Below are 20,511 nucleotides of genomic sequence, written 5' to 3' on the forward strand. Positions count from 1 at the left end.
TTCATTGTATTTTTCACGCATGCGCTGTCTCTTTTTTTCCCACGGGTTGAACTCATTTCACCCTGTTTTTCATTGAGAACTAGCTTAGTGTCTCTGCGCAGGCGCTTTTCTTTCTCCTTAAGTTCACGGCTTCTGCTTTCTAGGAATCTCTCGGAAGTCTCTTGTTTCTTCAGTATCTATATGCACATGTTCTGGTTCCATATGCACAGTCCTTTATAACATTGACACACTAGTCATTCAAGCATCAATTTCAAATGCACATTCTTTCATTAAACTGACACATTTTATTTTACACATAAATATCTCTGGCATCTACATGCACATTTTTCACATCAGCACTTTTGCACGTTATAAATGTACACCTTTATGATTCCCTTTATTGTGGGTTTATTCAGTAGCTGCTTGATTGCGCCATCTCAAATAAGCAGCCAGCCATGGAACAATGGATGCTTACAAGCCATTCTGAGTCAGAACTCAAGGAAATACTCCCTCCTTTGGGGTTCTAGCACCACACTTAACAATTTTATGTCCATCATTACATTTATACGCCTTGGGAAATAAACCAAACATCTTTTTATATACGGTTTATTTATCATTTTTATTCATTTTTATTTTTCAGTTATTTATGGTTTGAAAAAGTTCAGATGCTTGTATATATAAAATTTTTTTAAATGTTAACACAGTTTTTCTGCAGTCTCCACGTGCTCATGAGTCACTCTGTTACCATGAGAGCATTGACGTCATTAGGATTAACGTGTCTTTAATGGACTCCTATATAACCATCTGGTCTGCATACTGTGGATACATTTTCTCTTTTCCCTGAAGAAGGAGACGGTATATGTCTCTGAAACGCGTTGGAACTGAAATAAAAAAAGAGATTTAAAGTAAATTCCTTGGATACAGTGATTCTTGAGCGCGGCATAAACCCGTTTCTCATATATGTATATACATATATAAAAATCTTTGTCACGATCATCTCGGGGCCGCTGCTTGGAACCACGCTGACACTCACAGGCTTTTCAAGGGGTTGTGACTGGCACAACCTCATCAGGTGAGTGTTCTCATTCGTGTTTTTCTAAACGGTTATTGCCGGGTAAGACCCTATTTGCGCCTTTTGTTTCCTCATCTCTAGCATCTCCAAAAAGAGGGAAGCATGAAATGCTCGGAAATTTCCTGCTAGACGGCTGCACTGACCTCGGTCTTGATAAAACACCAGCAAATGACATGGCTCCCTAAACCATTACTGATTGTGGAAACTTCACACTAGACCTCAAGCAGCTTGGATTGTGGCCTCTCCACTTCCTCCAGACTCTGGAACCTCGATTTCCAAATGAAATGAAAAATTTCCTTTCATCTCAAAATAACACCTTGGACCACTGAGCAACAGTCCAGTTCTTTTTCTCCTTGACCCAAGTAAGGCTGCTTTCACATCAGTGTTTTTGTTTTTTTGCCTGTAGGCAAAAAACTGCAAACCGCAAGTGACCGGATCCTGTGGATTGAATGTGCAACGCATGCAACCGCAATTGTTATTTTACCTTCAGCAGCGGGACACAGAATTTATCGTCCGGCACTGGAATCAGCTTATCGGGAGTCAGCTGAACTCCTGATCTCACAGCCCGCACATGCTGCGATGGATGCAGGTTAACAGCAGTTATTGGCTGCTGCCGATCACGTGTGACCGTGTGCGGCCTGTGTGGTCAGGAGTTCAGCTGAGTTCAGATCAGCTGAATCCACTGTTGACAAATTACTTGTTCTATGTCCCGCTGCATCCATCGCAGTGGGGGGGAGGGGGGGGTGTAGTATTCAGCTGAGTTCAGCCGGCACTGGAGTCAGCTGATCTGAACTCCTGACCTCATAGCCAACAGAAAAAGTAATCAGATTAGCTGACTCCAGTGCCGGCTGAACTCAGCTGACCTCACAGCCCGCACACACTGTGATGGATGCAGGGGGACACAGAACAAGTAATTGGCCGACACTGGAGTCAGCTGATCTGATTACAGTGGAACCTCAGTTTACGAGTAACCCAGTTTGGGAGTGTTTTGCTATACGAGCAAAGCTTGCTGTAAATTTGTAACTTAGTTTACGAGCAAGCTTTGCCGTACGAGCCAATATTCACCGCACACACTTCCGGTTCCGTACTTTAACTGCGCTCTGACCCGCTCTTGCAGTCCGCACAAACACACATATTATGCTCACCTTACCTTTCGTTCCCTCGCCGGCCTCCTGGTTCTTGTAGTTCGCCGGTACAGGATGTGTATCAGGTAACCATAGTGACGATGTAGGAACTTCCGCTGTCAGCCGCTTCTCAAAGGCAGGGTGCTAGCCAATCAGAGGCAAGCGGCTCCTGCCTTTGACATCAGCCCTCTGGAAGCGGAAGTTCCAGCATCGGTTGCTATGGTTACCCGATACACATCCTGTACTGGCGAACTACAAGAACCAGGAGGCCAGCGAGGGAACGGAAGGTAAGGTGAGCATAATATGTGTTTGTGCGTATTTGAGCACGTGTGGAATGGCACAATAGGGGACCAGGATGGGACATGGGAAATAATGCAAGCTCAGACAATTTGTTCCACAATTTGCTCTATGGGAAATTTTGCTTTGCTAGACGAGTAACTTGGTTTACAAGCACACCCCCAGAATGGATTGTTCTCGTAAACCAAGGTTCTACTGTACTTGTTCTGCTAGCTGTGTGGTCAGCAGTAGGGATGAGTGAGCAGTAAAATGTTCGGGTGCTTGAAGGGCAAAGCCCATGTTTTTTTTTTTTGTTTTTTTTTTTTTTGCGTGGGCTCCCGCTGCATTTTCTATTGCTAAGGGTAACCCAAGCAGCTAATGGCTGCTAACTCCCACTGCTTGTTGTTACCTTCACTGGCAATGGAAAATCCAGGGAAGCCCCCTCTTTTTTTTTTTTTTTTTTCTTTAAATTTTATTTTTGTCCAAAAACTATATATATATATATATATATATATAATATATATAAAAAAAAGTGGTCTTCGCCATATTTTTGTATGCTAGCCAGGTACAGCAGGCAGGTACGGGCTGCCCCCAACCCCCAGCTGCCTATTTGTACGTGGCTGGGAACCAAAAATATAGGGAAACCCTTTTTTTTTTAATTATTTCATGAAATAATTAAAAAAAAATAAATAAATAAAAAAGACGACGTGGGCTTCGCCCAATTTTTGTGTCTGGCCAGGTACAACTAGGCAGCTGTGGATTGGAATCCACAGCGCAGGGTGGCCCAAGCTTTCTGAGAGACACCCCCCCCCGCTGCAAATTGCAGTCCGCAGCCTCCCCAGAAAATGGCGCTTTCATAGAAGCGCCATCTTCTGGCGCTGTATCCTACTCTTCCAACAATGCTGGATAATAAGGGGTTAATACCAGCTTTGTTTTACTAGCTGGTATAAAGCCCGAGATTCTTAATGTCAGGCCAAGTTTGACCCGGCCATTAAGAATCTCCAATGAAGGGTTAAACAAAAGACACCACACAGAGAAAAAATACTATATTAGAAATAAATACACACACACATTAGGGACGCCACGTGTGTGTGTGTGTGTGTGTGCGTGTGTGTGTGTGGTGAGGACCTGGAATCCGGAGCATTGTGGGGACAGCATTGAGGAAGCATCGGAGTTCCCAATGAACTCTGATGAACCCGTGAAGTCACCCTCCTGACACTCGCTGTAGCACAGATGTCGCTGGGGTGTCATCAGGATGTTATCAGAGTTCATTGGGAACTCCGATTACCTTCTGGACGTCACTGCACACACACTGCTTGCTGTATACTAACCTGTCCCTGCGATGCTCCTGCTTCCAGATCCTCGGGCAGTGAATCAATGAGTATAATAAGTGGCGGTCAGGAGCGAGAGGCAGCAGAGCCGAAGAAAGCAGCACTGGATACAGGTGAATATAGAACATCTTTTTATTTCAAGGACCCGTGTTTTCTCTGGTACTGTCACATGTAAGACCATAACCATGCGTGTGGCTTGTACCTGATAAAACACGGACGTCTGAAACTAGCCAGAGAGAGAGATTTCTGTACGGACCATGCCAGGCTGCTTTCTGGGCATGCTCAGTACAAACAACAGGATCCTGTCTATCAGGATCCGGCGCCCATTGGAATACACTGCAGGTACCGCCGCAATCTAATGTTTCCATTGACATGCAGTATTTTGCCCGAGGACAAAAACGCTGCAAGTAGCGGTTTTGGAAAAAGGTAAAATACAGCAAAGTAACGAATCCAGTGTGTGCCGCATGTGACCGCATATTGCCGCGATTCCATTGCAAATGCATTGAAATGACAACGCATTTGTAATGGATCCAGCTTTGCGGCAAAAAATCCATTCGTGCCGCAGTTAAAAAAAAAAAAAATAAAAAAAACAAAACGCTGATGAGAAAGCACCCTAAGACGCTTCTGGCGTTGTCTATTTGTCATGAGTGGCTGGACACAAGGAATGAGACAGTTGCAGCCCATGTTCTGGATAAGTCTGTGTGTGGTGGCCCTTGAAGAACTGACTCCAGCAGTAGTCCACCCCTTGTGGGTCTCTCCCAATTTTTTGAATGGCTTGTTCTTTACAAGCCTATCAGGGCTGCGGTTATCCCAGTTGCTTGTGCACCTTTTTCTACCACACTCTTTCCTTCCACTCAACTTTCCATGGAGTGGAGTGTGTCAGTGACTGCCTTCTGGACATTTGTCTAGTCAGCAGTCTTCCCCATGATTGTGTAGCCTACTGAACCAGACTAAGGGACTATTTTAAATCCTTAGGAAGCCTTTTCAGGTGTTTTGTGGTAATTATTCTAATTTTCTGAGATGACTTTTGGTTTTTCACTCTTTGTAAGTCATAATCAATATTAACAGAAAAATAAACACTTGAAATAGATCACGCTGTGTGTAATGACTCTATATAATAAATGTGTTTTCCTTTTTGTATTAAATTACTGAACTAAAATAACTTTTTGAGGATATTCTAATTTGAGATGCACTTGTACATAGGACACTTCCTTCTCTTTTTTTCATTCACCATTGCAGTATGCTAAATAAACACCCTCAAGTGAAGAGATCAGCCCTGCAGTCTCCTGTGCACAGTGCTGCCCTCTAGTGGGGAGATCAGCCCTGCAGTCTCCTGTGCACAGTGCTGCCCTCTAGTGGGGAGATCAGCCCTGCAGTCTCCTGTGCACAGTGCTGCCCTCTAGTGGAGAGATCAGCCCTGCAGTCTCCTGTGCACAGTGCTGCCCTCTAGTGGGGAGATCAGCCCTGCAGTCTCCTGTGCACAGTGCTGCCCTCTAGTGGGGAGATCAGCCCTGCAGTCTCATGTGCACAGTGCTGCCCTCTAGTGGGGAGATCAGCCCTGCAGTCTCCTGTGCACAGTGCTGTCCTCTAGTGGGGAGATCAGCCCTGCAGTCTCCTGTGCACAGTGCTGCCCTCTAGTGGGGAGATCAGCCCTGCAGTCTCCTGTGCACAGTGCTGCCCTCTAGTGGGGAGATCAGCCCTGCAGTCTCCTGTGCACAGTGCTGCCCTCTAGTGGGGAGATCAGCCCTGCAGTCTCCTGTGCACAGTAGTGATCTGTCGGTCGCGAACGATCCGACACAAAGATCCGGCTCCCTGCTGTGAACGACAGGAGCCGGATCACCAGTGTGAGCCGCTGAAATATCTAAATGGCTCTTTTCGCCGTCAAAACCCCGCCCACTCGCGGCTAAACTCCGCCTACTCAGCAATCTAATTGGTCGCTTGTAATTGGGCGGGGCTTTGGCGGCATCACTATAATCTTAAATATGTGTTCACCTGGGGTAAACACATATTTAATAAGGAGCCGAGAACGATCTGAAAGATACGGCTCTTTTTGGTGAACGGAGCCATAGGAAACGGATCACCAAAAAGAGCCGGACTGCCCATCACTAGTGCACACTGCTGCCCTCTAGTGGAGAGATCAGCCCTGCAGTCTCCTGTGCACAGTGCTGCCCTCTAGTGGAGTGATCAGCCCTGCAGTGTCCTGTGCACAGTGCTGCCCTCTAGTGGAGAGATCAGCCCTGCAGTCTCTTGTGCACAGTGCTGCCCTCTAGTGGGGAGATCAGCCCTGCAGTCTCCTGTGCACAGTGCTGCCCTCTAGTGGAGAGATCAGCCCTGCAGTCTCCTGTGCACAGTGCTGCCCTCTAGTGGGGAGATCAGCCCTGCAGTCTCTTGTGCACAGTGCTGCCCTCTAGTGGAGAGATCAGCCCTGCAGTCTCTTGTGCACAGTGCTGCCCTCTAGTGGGGAGATCAGCCCTGCAGTCTCCTGTGCACAGTGCTGCCCTCTAGTGGAGAGATCAGCCCTGCAGTCTCCTGTGCACAGTGCTGCCCTCTAGTGGAGAGATCAGCCCTGCAGTCTCTTGTGCACAGTGCTGCCCTCTAGTGGGGAGATCAGCCCTGCAGTCTCCTGTGCACAGTGCTGCCCTCTAGTGGAGAGATCAGCCCTGCAGTCTCTTGTGCACAGTGCTGCCCTCTAGTGGGGAGATCAGCCCTGCAGTCTCCTGTGCACAGTGCTGCCCTCTAGTGGAGAGATCAGCCCTGCAGTCTCCTGTGCACAGTGCTGTCCTCTAGTGGAGAGATCAGCCCTGCAGTCTCCTGTGCACAGTGCTGCCCTCTAGTGGAGAGATCAGCCCTGCAGTCTCTTGTGCACAGTGCTGCCCTCTAGTGGGGAGATCAGCCCTGCAGTCTCCTGTGCACAGTGCTGTCCTCTAGTGGAGAGATCAGCCCTGCAGTCTCTTGTGCACAGTGCTGCCCTCTAGTGGGGAGATCAGCCCTGCAGTCTCCTGTGCACAGTGCTGCCCTCTAGTGGAGAGATCAGCCCTGCAGTCTCCTGTGCACAGTGCTGTCCTCTAGTGGAGAGATCAGCCCTGAAGTCTCCTGTGCACAGTGCTGCCCTCTAGTGGAGAGATCAGCCCTGCAGTCTCCTGTGCACAGTGCTGCCCTCTAGTGGAGTGATCAGCCCTGCAGTCTCCTGTGCACAGTGCTGCCCTCTAGTGGGGAGATCAGCCCTGCAGTCTCCTGTGCACAGTGCTGCCCTCTAGTGGAGAGATCAGCCCTGCAGTCTCCTGTGCACAGTGCTGCCCTCTAGTGGAGAGATCAGTCCTGCAGTCTCCTGTGCACAGTGCTGCTCTCTAGTGGAGAGATCAGTCCTGCATAGTGATGGGTAGTTCGTGAGTGAGTAGTTCAAAATGAACTAATCTTCAGAGTGAACTAGTTCATCTAGTCACCATCCTGACAGAGATTAGTTCATTATGAACTAAACAGCAGTGTGAGGAGACAGAGTGATCCTCTACAGCTCTAGGAGGCTCCTGCCCTCACACTGGCTCTTTATAGCCCCTGATGCTGGAAAAGGAGGTAGTAAAACACTAGACCACACATCAAATACAATTAGAATAGTAATAATAATATTAATAAAAACTGAAATTGCAGAGTAGACAGACACTGCTCATATGTGTGTATGAGAGAGCGTGTTTCTGTGTGTGTTTCTGGGCTCAGTGAGATGCATCAGACTGAACTAGGCTGCTCTGATTCATTCTCAGTAGAACATTCAGTTCAGCAGCTCATATAGTTCATTTAGTTCACAGGTCACATGATGCATTTCCTGTCACCTCCTCCAGAGAGATACTGAACTAACTGAACTAATCTTTTGAACTAAACAGCAGTGTGAGGAGACAGTGCTCCTCTACAGCTCTAGGAGGCTCCTGCTCTCACACTTGCTCTTTATAGCCCCTGATGCTGGAAAAGAAGGTAGTAAAACACTAGACCACACATCAAATACAAATATAATAGTAATAATAATATTAATAAAAACTGAAATTGCACAGTAGACAGACACAGCTCATGTGTGTGTATGAGAGAGAAAGTTTGTGTGTGTTTCATGCCCCTCACCCGTCTGTGTGATAAGATCAGCCTCTTGTAGAGGATCACCCTCCTGTAGCCTAGATCAGTCTTGCTAAAATCTTTACCACTGGCTCATGTTGTGTTCTGAAAATGGTGGCTGCTGAACTGCTTCTCAGCTTCCTCATACACATTCATTATGAGTCAGTACTCTACACTACCACAGGGGGCGCTGCTGGGCTCCCTCATACACATTCATTATGAGTCAGTACTCTACACTACCACAGGGGGCGCTGCTGGGCTCCTCATACACATTCATTATGAGTCAGTACTCTACACTACCACAGGGGGCGCTGCTGGGCTCCTCATACACATTCATTATGAGTCAGTAGTCTACACTACCACAGGGGGCGCTGCTGGGCTCCTCATACACATTCATTATGAGTCAGTACTCTACACTACCACAGGGGGCGCTGCTGGGCTCCCTCATACACATTCATTATGAGTCAGTACTCTACACAGGGGGCGCTGCTGGGCTCCCTCATACACATTCATTATGAGTCAGTACTCTACACTCTACACAGGGGGCACTGCTGGGCTCCCTCATACACATTCATTATGGGTCAGTACTCTACACTCTACACAGGGGGCGCTGCTGGGCTCAGTGAGATGCATCAGACTGAACTAGACTGTCCTGATTCATTCTCAATACAACATTTAGTTCAGCAGCTCATATAGTTCATTTAGTTCACAGGTCACATGATGCATTTCCTGTCAGCTCCTCACAGGAGAGAAATACTGAACTAAATGAACTAAATGAACTAATCTTTTGAACTAATCTTTTCAGTGAACTAGTTACCAAAATGAACTAGATTTCCCATCACTATCCTGCAGTCTCTTGTGCACAGTGCTGCCCTCTAGTGGAGAGATCAGCCCTGCAGTCTCCTGTGCACAGTGCTGCCCTCTAGTGGAGAGATCAGTCCTGCAGTCTCCTGTGCACAGTGCTGTCCTCTAGTGGGGAGATCAGCCCTGCAGTCTCCTGTGCACAGTGCTGCCCTCTAGTGGAGTGATCAGCCCTGCAGTCTCCTGTGCACAGTGCTGCCCTCTAGTGGAGAGATCAGCCCTGCAGTCTCCTGTGCACAGTGCTGTCCTCTAGTGGGGAGATCAGCCCTGCAGTCTCCTGTGCACAGTGCTGCCCTCTAGTGGAGTGATCAGCCCTGCAGTCTCCTGTGCACAGTGCTGCCCTCTAGTGGAGAGATCAGCCCTGCAGTCTCCTGTGCACAGTGCTGCCCTCTAGTGGAATAATCAGTCCTGCAGTCTCCTGTGCACAGTGCTGTCCTCTAGTGGAGAGATCAGTCCTGCAGTCTCCTGTGCACAGTGCTGTCCTCTAGTGGAGAGATCAGTCCTGCAGTCTCCTGTGCACAGTGCTGTCCTCTAGTAGAGAGATCAGCCCTGCAGTCTCCTGTGCACAGTGCTGTCCTCTAGTGGAGTGATCAGCCCTGCAGTCTCCTGTGCACAGTGCTGCCCTCTAGTGGAGAGATCAGCCCTGCAGTCTCCTGTGCACAGTGCTATTCTCTGGCATTCAGTGCTATAATCCAGTTTATTTGTCACCAGTGCAGGAGCCCAGCGAGCGCCGGGCATCAAAAAATTATATGAAACTCATAATTGTTCCTCTCCACGGAAATCTTTAGTAAAAGGCGAAAGATTTATTCGATCTGAAGAGAAACCAGAGTATAAAGATGAGCACAGCCGGCGTCACACGGGGCCTGCGCTGCACCCATCACCCCCGCGGAGAGGACGGTGCTGGAGATCTTATGTTTGGATCACGTTCTCCGTCCCCCGGACACAACGTATCTGATCAGTTACTAAACTTTACTACAAAAACAAAGGATAATAAACAGAAAACTACATTACAACTATGAGAACGGGTCAGGTGCATCCTGGGAGATATGCAGATCAGGGTAGGAGGCGGGCACAAGTATTCTGTAGAGATGCGGAGTCATTCCTCCATTTAAAGGGATCATTCAGAGGCCGGTTTACATGTTCTCAAGATTTAGCATAAGAAAAGCCCAGAGTGATCCCGGGAATGTGAGGAGCAGAAAATACAGACGGAGCCGGATCTATTCTCAGGAATCCTGCACTGATCTTAGGGGATCAGGAGATCTGTAATAAAGCCGCAGCACAGGGAGACCCCCAGGAGCAGAGCACTGGACCGGGGGAGGGGAAGCTGCAGAAGCAGAGCACTGGACCGGAAGCTGCAGGGGGCAAGGACCCCCGCACATAGGATGGCAAAAAATAGTGCAAAGGCGTGTGCTATATACAGTTAGGTCCAGAAATATTTGGACAGTGACACAATTTTCGCGAGTTGGGCTCTGCATGCCACCACATTGGATTTGAAATGAAACCTCTACAACAGAATTCAAGTGCAGATTGTAACGTTTAATTTGAAGGTTTGAACAAAAATATCTGATAGAAATTGTAGGAATTGTACACATTTCTTTACAAACACTCCACATTTTAGGAGGTCAAAAGTAATTGGACAAATAAACCAAACCCAAACAAAATATTTTTATTTGCAATATGTTGTTGCGAATCCTTTGGAGGCAATCACTGCCTTAAGTCTGGAACCCATGGACATCACCAAACGCTGGGTTTCCTCCTTCTTAATGCTTTGCCAGGCCCTTACAGCCGCAGCCTTCAGGTCTTGCTTGTTTGTGGGTCTTTCCGTCTTAAGTCTGGATTTGAGCAAGTGAAATGCATGCTCAATTGGGTTAAGATCTGGTGATTGACTTGGCCATTGCAGAATGTTCCACTTTTTTGCACTCATGAACTCCTGGGTAGCTTTGGCTGTATGCTTGGGGTCATTGTCCATCTGTACTATGAAGCGCCGTCCGATGAACTTTGCGGCATTTGGCTGAATCTGGGCTGAAAGTATATCCCGGTACACTTCAGAATTCATCCGGCTACTCTTGTCTGCTGTTATGTCATCAATAAACACAAGTGACCCAGTGCCATTGAAAGCCATGCATGCCCATGCCATCACGTTGCCTCCACCATGTTGTACAGAGGATGTGGTGTGCCTTGGATCATGTGCCGTTCCCTTTCTTCTCCAAACTTTTTTCTTCCCATCATTCTGGTACAGGTTGATCTTTGTCTCATCTGTCCATAGAATACTTTTCCAGAACTGAGCTGGCTTCATGAGGTGTTTTTCAGCAAATTTAACTCTGGCCTGTCTATTTTTGGAATTGATGAATGGTTTGCATCTAGATGTGAACCCTTTGTATTTACTTTCATGGAGTCTTCTCTTTACTGTTGACTTAGAGACAGATACACCTACTTCACTGAGAGTGTTCTGGACTTCAGTTGATGTTGTGAACGGGTTCTTCTTCACCAAAGAAAGTATGCGGCGATCATCCACCACTGTTGTCATCCGTGGACGCCCAGGCCTTTTTGAGTTCCCAAGCTCACCAGTCAATTCCTTTTTTCTCAGAATGTACCCGACTGTTGATTTTGCTACTCCAAGCATGTCTGCTATCTCTCTGATGGATTTTTTCTTTTTTTTCAGCCTCAGGATGTTCTGCTTCACCTAAATTGAGAGTTCCTTAGACCGCATGTTGTCTGGTCACAGCAACAGCTTCCAAATGCAAAACCACACACCTGCAATCAACCCCAACTACTTTCAACTACTTCATTGATTACAGGTTAACGAGGGAGACGCCTTCAGAGTTAATTGCAGCCCTTAGAGTCCCTTGTCCAATTACTTTTGGTCCCTTGAAAAAGAGGTGGCTATGCATTACAGAGCTATGATTCCTAAACCCTTTCTCCGATTTGGATGTGAAAACTCTCATATTGCAGCTGGGAGTGTGCACTTTCAGCCCATATTATATATATAATTGTATTTCTGAACATGTTTTGTAAACAGCTAAAATAACAAAACTTGTGTCACTGTCCAAATATTTCTGGACCTAACTGTAAGTGGCCATGTGCAGCAATACTGGGGTATGCAGACCTATATGAATGACCTGAGGAGAGGACCCCACAATAATGGCCCCACAACAAGCCCCTGTGCTCACCAGTCACCTGCTAGAAGTCACAATAATGCTTCACATGTGAAAAGGGGTGTACAAAATAAAAACAAGGAAATGCTTATAACAAGACAAGTCACTGACTGGTAGAGGATCTCCCTACATTGCAGACCCCCAGGAGCTGTGATCTGCCCGACCCCTGATTGTGTACAATGACAGATGAGAGATCAGTAAGTGCACGATGTGGCGGCTCAGAGAATATCCCCAATGTCAGCGCCTGGGTTATTGATCCTCACCAGGGTCCCATCAGCCCTGCGGCAGACCTGGACTCCAGCGCTTGTGTCTTCCTGCATGCGGCTTCTGTTTCCTCCATTTCTCCCTGTGCACAGTGTTATACGGTGTGCGGCACAGAACCACAGTGAGTGCAGTCTGTAGACACAGCATTCTGGATACAGTGAAAACCTGCTGCGCCCAGAACGCTGCTATTACTGATCGTGGCCATAGGCCCTAACGGGTATAATAAGTTGTCTTTATGCAAAATACAAGTATAGTATATAAAAGTACCAATAAAGGTCCATGAAGAAGATATACCTAGCCCAAAACGGATTTGTATGATATACCAAAATATAAAAAAGGATGAATACAATAAAGCTAGTAGTGTGTCAAAATAGACTGCAACACCACCATACATCAGCGCTGATATTAAACCAATTAGATACCGTAATTAATGTTTGTAGAAAGCTGTATATAAACCAAAGAAAAAAACGACATAAAATATAATCTTTAATAATCAAATTAAAAGGTAAAATACCACAAACAAAAACCTAATATAGTGTAGGGGAAGATACAAGAGGTAATACCAAAACTAGCAATACCAAAAGTGTGGGGGGGGAGGCTGGGGAGAGGGGTAGGGATACAGTTGGCCCTAATGAGCCCTTGAGTTTTTTTTGTGCGCAACTGCATTCCACTGCCCGATTCCAAAAGTATTGGTAATATTTTATTCTGACCTGCCTGCATCATTTCCGGTGACGTTGTCTGGAGCACATCTGCGTTCCACCACCTGTATTGATCATTTCCGCTGTTTGGAGCACATCTGCGTTCCCGATCCCGGAAGTATTGGTAACATTTTATTTTGGTACGGTACATATCTCTGCTTTAACTAAATTCTATCAATGTTGGGCGCTTATGAATAGGTTATTATTCTGTCTGCCACCGCATCAACACTGCTGGTCTGCTACCCAAGCATCTCTATCGACCCCCATGTGATATATAAGGCAGGCTGATCCCTGTTGTCCTCAGATATCCTCCTCAAGCACCTTGACTCTGGCTGCTCCGGGGATGTGACATTTGTCGTCGTTGACATCTATCAAACTGTCCCCTGATGAACCCTGTGGATCCCAAAGGGAAAAACACATCGGAACGACGTTGATTTTTTGGTTTGTTTTTTTCGAGGACCCTGACCACTGGACCTCCTACCAGATGAGTGACAATTATATTTTTTTTTTACTTATTAGTGCTCACTCATATTAATCTGGTTTTTAATGATTATTGTTTTTTCACTGCATTTTTGGGTGTTCACTTGCTTGTATAGTGTAGGGTGATTTAGGGACGATTAGGGTTTCCCATCGGTGATAGCGGGCGCCACAACCCTAGGGTGTCATACCATCCATTGCTTGGTAGGGACAGACGTAGGGCTCATTAGGGCTATCTGTATCTCTACCTCTCTCCCCCCTTTTTGGCATTGCTAATTTTGGTGTTAGCTCTTGTATTTCCCCATAAACTGTTAGGTTTTTGTTTGGTGCATTTTACCTTTTACATTGATTATTGAGGGTTTATGTGGGTTATTATTTTATGTGGGTTTTTTCTATGATTTATATGCATTATTGTACTCCTTATCTTTATCAGCTGCAGCTTTTGGTTTTTCCTTGTAGAAAGCTGTAAAAAGAAGGACCTCATCGATCCCTTTGGGAAACACACAATCCACCAGGACTCCCAGCGCTATAATGTTGGAACAATGTTGCCACCTCTGATATTGGTAGAGAGAATATCCAAACCAATAGCTGTGGTGCCCCTGATCTTGCATCCATGCCTCTGTAGAGAGTTGTTTTGACTTAAGGTCTTATTCAGCAAGAGCTATGTTGGGAAATTTTATTTTATTTTTTTTTGTAACCTTTTGCGTAGTTTCTGAGTGGCCTGACTTGCATAAAGCATAGGGCAAGGGCAAATTTAGAGCATATACCACATTTTTAAACTGACAATTGATGAAGTTGCAGAGTGGATATTCAAGTTGGTTGATTGGGTTAACCAAGGTGTGTATAGATGGTATGACTTTTCAAACAGAGTAACTATATCATGGGCAGCACGGTGGCTCAGTGGTTAGCACTGCAATCTTGCAGCGCTGGGGTCCTGGGTTCAAGACCCACTAAGGACACTATCTGCAAGGAGTTTGTATGTTTTCCCCGTGTTTGCGTGGGTTTCCTCCGGGTTCTCCGGTTTCCTCCCACACTCCAAAGACATACAGATAGGGAATTTAGATTGTGAACCCTGATGGGGACAGTGTTGTTAATATATGTAAAGCGCTGTGGAATTAATAGCGCTATATAAATAAATAAATATTATTCTATATATTATATCACCGGCATGTGAGCCTTTAAGATTATAGCCCCTGTTTAGAGTGGTGACAGGACATAAAAAATGGGTGTTACAAACCGGCGCCGCAGATGCCGGACACTACCTGCTGTACTTTCTAATCCACCTGAGCGCCGGCCTCAGATCCTGGCAGTGCCAAGGGTGGTTAATAATAAATCTTTATTTCTATAGCACAAACATATTCGTAGCGCTTTACAATTCAGAGGTTAATATACAAATAACAGTTATAGAAAATACAATAATGAAAAAGAAAAAGATAACCCTGCTCGTGAGAGCTTACAATCTACAATGAGATGGGGGGGCAAAGTACAAGTGCTTATTTACAATGACAATCCAGCCATCTCAAGGAAATGGGGGATAGATAATGGCTGCCTGGACCAGTTGGCCAGAACCTTGAGAAGCATTTGGGTGCAGTGGAGTTTGACGTGGGGTTATGTTGAGAAGGCGTGGAAAAACGATGTGAATTTAGTTCGGCTAGGGAGTGTGATAGGCCACCCTAAAAAGATGTGTTTTAGGGAGCGTCTGACGCTTAGTAACTTGTGATTCGTCCTAGCTTCTTGGGGTAGAGCGTTCCAGAGGATTAGTGCAGCTCGGGAGAAGTCTTGGATCCGGGAGTGGGAGCTTCGGATTAGTGTGGATGTTAGTCGAAAGTCATTTGCAGAGCTTAGGGATCGGGTAGGGTAGTTAATCTTGCTGTTCTTGCTTCTACGTATAAGTGTGGAATTTTGGAAACTAAGCATGCGCAGCCTGAATTACCTGTGCCAGAGTCCCTAAATGCTATGGCTGGTCAGCCTATTTCGGGTTCTAAAGGCCCCGTCACACGCAGCGATGTATCTAACGATATATCGCCGGGGTCACGGATTCCGTGACGCACATCAGCATAGTTAGCAACGTCGTTGCGTGTGACAGCAAGGAACGACCATTAACGATGGAAAATACTCACCTTATCATCCATGTTGTCGTTCCTTTTTAAAAAATCGTTGATTGTTGAGCACGCAGGTTGTTCGTCGTTCCCGAGGCAGCACACATCACTACGGGTGAACCTCGGGAACGACGAACTGCAGATTACCTGCGGCCGCCAGCAATGCGGAAGGAAGGAGGTGGGTGGGATGTTACGTCCCGCTCATCTCCGCTTCTATTGGGCGGCCGCTTAGTGACGCCACTGTGACGCCGCACGAACTGCCCCCTTAGAAAGGAGGCAGTTCGTCGGCAACAGCTACGTCGCTAGGCAGGTAAGTCTGTGTGACGGCTCCGAACGATATTGTGTGCCACGGGCAGCGTTTTGTCCGTGACGCACAAACGACGGGGGCGGGTGCTTTCACTAGCGATATCGCTAGCGATATCACTGCGTGTAATACCCCCTTAAGTCTTGAAAATCTTCTACTGCGCATGCTCAGGTGCTTAGTTCTGTGTCAGAGACAACGTCTCGGGCTAAGTCTCCTCTTCCAGAGACTATGTGGAAAATCCGCTACTGGGCAAGTGCAGGAAGTTTATACTCTGGTTGAGGCTAAGTCCAGAAAGGACTGCACTGAGCAGGTCTGTGATGTGGCGAGTCCTGACTGGCTCTCTTACGTCAGCTGCCCTGCTGACGTAAGTTCTTGAGTCGCCGCTGGAAGATCGCCTTCAGGGCTATTGGACATGGTCATCTGACGATGACTGTCTCCCTCGTTTGGGGCGGTTCTGTGAGTGTTTAGGGCGGAGCTAATGTTATTTAAGGCTCCCACCCCGGTGCACATGGGGGCGCACTTATCAAATTACATTACCCCATGTGTTTGGATGTCTGGCTGAACGCTATTATCGTGTCCTGGATCTGTGAGAGTTTCAAAATTACAATTATAAGAATAATTGCATTTGGCTCTGATAAATTGACTGAGCGGTATAGCTTTTTTTTTAAATGTAAGGGGTGAAAACTCGAGTAGTGGAGTAGACTGTTAGTGGAGGTGGTCTTACGGAAGATGGTTGATATGATTTTTTTTTTTTTCCTCCTTGTACCGAAAGTTGTACATCCAGTATTTCTACCATGGTTACAATGTTAGCGGTAAGTAACGTATTGCAGGAGTTTAAGTTGGAAATTAGTTCCTGACAGAGCTCCAAGGACCTGGACTACAACAAGAGCACATCATCAATATATCGGTACCATTTAAATGCATAGAGTCTAAACAGATTAGACAGGTACACATGTAGCCTGTTACGGTTGCTGTGGCTCTGGAGACTATGTCCGGATTTCTTGCTACTGCACATGTGCAAGCGCTGGAGACTAAGTCCTATCTTGGAGCCATTGCGCATGTGCGGGTGACATCATCGCTGACATGAGGTCACATGTCTCTGACACCCTTCTAAGCTGATTGGCCACTGGTCATGTGCTTGTGACACGTGGTTACATGTCTCTGACACCTTCTATGCCGATTGGTCGCTGGTCATGTGCTTGTGACGCTTTGCTCGGTGATAGGCCAGCGTGACGTCATTGCAGTCATTCTGGCAGCGGATTAGCTCTGGTGTCCTCCATCTTGGATGAGGCACAGAGTCTATATAAGACCCTGACGCTCGCTGCCCGGCGCTCAGTCCTCTTGGTTCATGCATGAGGGTAGACGCCCTGTGCGCGTCCCTCTAGGCATCTCTCTGTCTATGTTAGGTGAGCGCTACCGGCAGGGTAGAGTTCTTATACCTTACAGCTTCGGCTGCAGTCCGTATCCTTACCTCTTAGTGGAGCGGACATAGGCAGGTGCCTGAGGCACATGGTCCGGCTGGGCCTTGTGATTCTACTCGTAGGTGGACGTTGCCGCTAGGGTAACGTTCCTTATACTGCGTCTGGCAGTTGTTTGTATCCTCGCACACTAGGGGAGCGAACAGAGGTAGGAGCTTTGTGCAGCTTATGCTGCTGTCCGTCTCTTTTGCACCACTAGAAGAGCGGACCTAGGCAGGTGCCATATCTAGTGGTTCGTGTCCTCGCACACTAGTGGAGCGAACGCAGGTAGGAGCTTTGTGCGGCTTACGCTGCTGTCCGTCTCCTGGCACCACTAGAGGAACGGACCTAGGTAGGTGCCATTTCCCACTCACTGCTTCTGTCTCTGTGATCTTTAACAGAGACCATTCCACACACCCTCCAAGTAAGGGAGGAATTGCTTTATTTTCTAATTATATTCCTCTGTGAGTTTAACAGAGGTATTGCACTCTGCACTTGTGCTATTATTTTTTTACAGTGGCACACTTATATACCCCTTATCCTCTGCCATAGTCTGCAGCAGAGTCTTTGCACGGTGGACCCTGACTGTCTGACATTCCTTTAGGTTTTATCAGACAGCCCCCCGTAACAGTAGCCCTTCCCACCACCCCAAAAAAAAAGGTTGGCAAAGGAGGGGGCACATCGTGCGCCCATAGCAGTCCCGGACAGCTGTTTGTAAAAAGTCCAATCAAAAACAAAATAGTTCTGTTGTAAAATGAAGGACAAAAGTTCATGGACTTGTGGATTTTGGGCAAGAGGTAGAAGATGGGAATAACATGTTTTAAGGATGATTAGAAAATCCCGCTCACCTTTTAGAGATGATACCATTTGTGAATGCCAGGTTCACTAATATAATAAATTCAACTTCTTTTTCAATGCGGTTGTAGGTTCTGAGGGCATAACATACAATTTAGGATCATGAAGTTGTCTTTTTGCTTCTGCAAGATATAAATTGATAGGCCAGAGTACCACGTTCCCACCTTTATCCACATCCTTAATGACAAAGGACCTATTCCGACTCAGCGAGGTGATAGCCGCTCTTTGTTAAGATGAGAGATTATTCAGATGTCTTTTATTCAGGGTGAGATTCCTGACATGTCTTCCGTCCCAGTCTTCTTCTTTGGAAATCTCACCTTGCTATCCTAATGTTTTTTAAAGTGATGCTACATGCATCATTTTAAAAAACATTAGGATAGCAGGTGAGATTCCCAAAGAAGACGACTAGGACGGAAGATGTTTGTTGATGGGGGTTTTCTACCTCTATGATGGTTAAGAAATACAATAAATCACAGAATACTTGCTGTTCATTTTCGGCCAAATGATCCAAAAGAGTAGGTTATTGGTACATGAGTTTGAAAGTGGCATCCTTTAGTGGGAGATCAGCTCTGCAGTCTACCATGCACCATGCTGCCCTCTAGTGGGGAGATCAGCCCTGTAGTCTCCTGTGCACAGTGCTGCCCTCTAGTAGTGGAGAGATCAGTCCTGCAGTCTCCTGTGCACAGTGCTGCCCTCTAGTGGAGAGATCAGCCCTGCAGTCTCTTGTGCACAGTGCTGCCCTCTAGTGGAGAGATCAGCCCTGTAGTCTCCTGTGCACAGTGCTGCCCTCTAGTAGTGGAGAGATCAGTCCTGCAGTCTCCTGTGCACAGTGCTGCCCTCTAGTGGAGAGATCAGCCCTGCAGTCTCCTGTGCACAGTGCTGCCCTCTAGTGGAGAGATCAGCCCTGCAGTCTCCTGTGCACAGCGCTGCCCTCTAGTGGAGAGATCAGCCCTGCAGTCTCCTGTGCACAGTGCTACTCTCTGGCATTCAATGCTTTAATCCAGTCTATTTGTCACCAGTGCCAGGAGCCCAGCGAGCGCCAGGCATCAAAAAATTATATGAAACTCATAATTGTTCCTCTCCACGGAAATCTTTAGTAAAAGGCGAAAGATTTATTCGATCTGAAGAGAAACCAGAGTGTAAAGATGAGCACAGCCGGCGTCACACGGGGCCTGCGCTGCACCCATCACCCCCGCGGAGAGCACGATGCTGGACATTACATGGCCGGTCACGTTCTCGTCCACCGGACATAATGTATCTGATCAGTTACTAAACTTTACTACAAAAATAAATGGAAACAAACAAAAAATTTAAAAATGTTGAGAACGGGTCAGGTGCATTCTGGGAGATATGCAGATCAGGGCAGGAGGCGGGCACAAGGTTTCCATAGAGATGTGGAATCATTACTCCATTAAACTGATCATAGTCTCTAATGTTCAATGCCGTCCTACAGTGTAGATCATGGATGAGGAACCTTTTTTTCTGCCGGGGGCCATTACGAATTTTCTACCAATCTTCGGAGCCCACACAAAATTATCAACTTGAAAATTACACTGTTATAATTGGTCAAACAATTAACTCACTCCTACTGTGGTGGCTGGAGCTGCTACTTTTTGCTGCGGCTGTGAAGTTAGGTGATATTAATCATGTTGCTTCTTACAACTGCTTTTCCAGGCTTGTCTCAGTTTGGAGAGGCTGAGGGCATAAACATCACAGGAGATGCTGGGGCGCATAAATTACAGAAGACGATGGGGCATATACATCACAGGAGATGCTGGGGGTGCATAAATTAAAGAAGACGGTGTGGCACAAATTACAGGAGACTCTTGGGGCATAAACATCACAGGAGGGGCTGGGGCATATACATCATAGGAGGGGCTGTGGTCATATACATTACAGGAGACACTAGAGGCATATACATTACAGGAGATGCTGGGGCATATACATCACAGGAGGGGCTGGGGAATATATATGTCACAGGAGAGGCTGCAGCACTGGAGGCGTCCTGGACAGCACTAGGTGGCACAGACAGCACAGTACTCGAGAAGCATAGACATCACCATGGGGACAGCACTGGAGGCACGGACAACCGTGAGGGGTACACAGCACTGGGGAGGCACAGACAGCACTAGGGGGACACGGATAAGACTGGGGGCATAGACAGTACTAGAGGGAGCATAGACATCACTAGGGTGGCAAGGACAGCACGGGGGCATGGACAGCACTGGGGGGGCATGGACAATAGTGATGGTTACACTGCACGGGGGGGTGGCACACTGCACTAGAAGGTACACAGCACTGGGTTGCGGCTGAGACTCACAGCACCAGTCCGGGAGGTACAGTATGTACGGCAGGGAGGTCGGTAAAGATGCTGCTCCTCTTCTGTGGGACAGGAGCGTATCTCGTGTTTACCCTGCTCACAAGGTAAGGCCTGAGCACGCTGGCGCAGCCACCGTGAGGATCT

The 20,511-nt window shown here is 47.0% G+C and overlaps 2 non-coding genes across 2 annotated transcripts; both read right to left on the reverse strand.

Moving 5' to 3' along the window:
- Positions 1-9,455: 9,455 nt before the first annotated feature.
- Positions 9,456-9,570, reverse strand: LOC142298241 (U5 spliceosomal RNA). The gene has a single exon (XR_012752450.1). It is a non-coding gene; the product is annotated as a U5 spliceosomal RNA (small nuclear RNA).
- Positions 9,571-19,073: 9,503 nt separating this feature from the next.
- Positions 19,074-19,188, reverse strand: LOC142298286 (U5 spliceosomal RNA). The gene has a single exon (XR_012752494.1). It is a non-coding gene; the product is annotated as a U5 spliceosomal RNA (small nuclear RNA).
- Positions 19,189-20,511: the final 1,323 nt, after the last annotated feature.

This window comes from Anomaloglossus baeobatrachus, chromosome 3, assembly GCF_048569485.1.
Source record: "Anomaloglossus baeobatrachus isolate aAnoBae1 chromosome 3, aAnoBae1.hap1, whole genome shotgun sequence".
In the NCBI taxonomy this organism is placed as follows: domain Eukaryota; kingdom Metazoa; phylum Chordata; class Amphibia; order Anura; family Aromobatidae; genus Anomaloglossus; species Anomaloglossus baeobatrachus.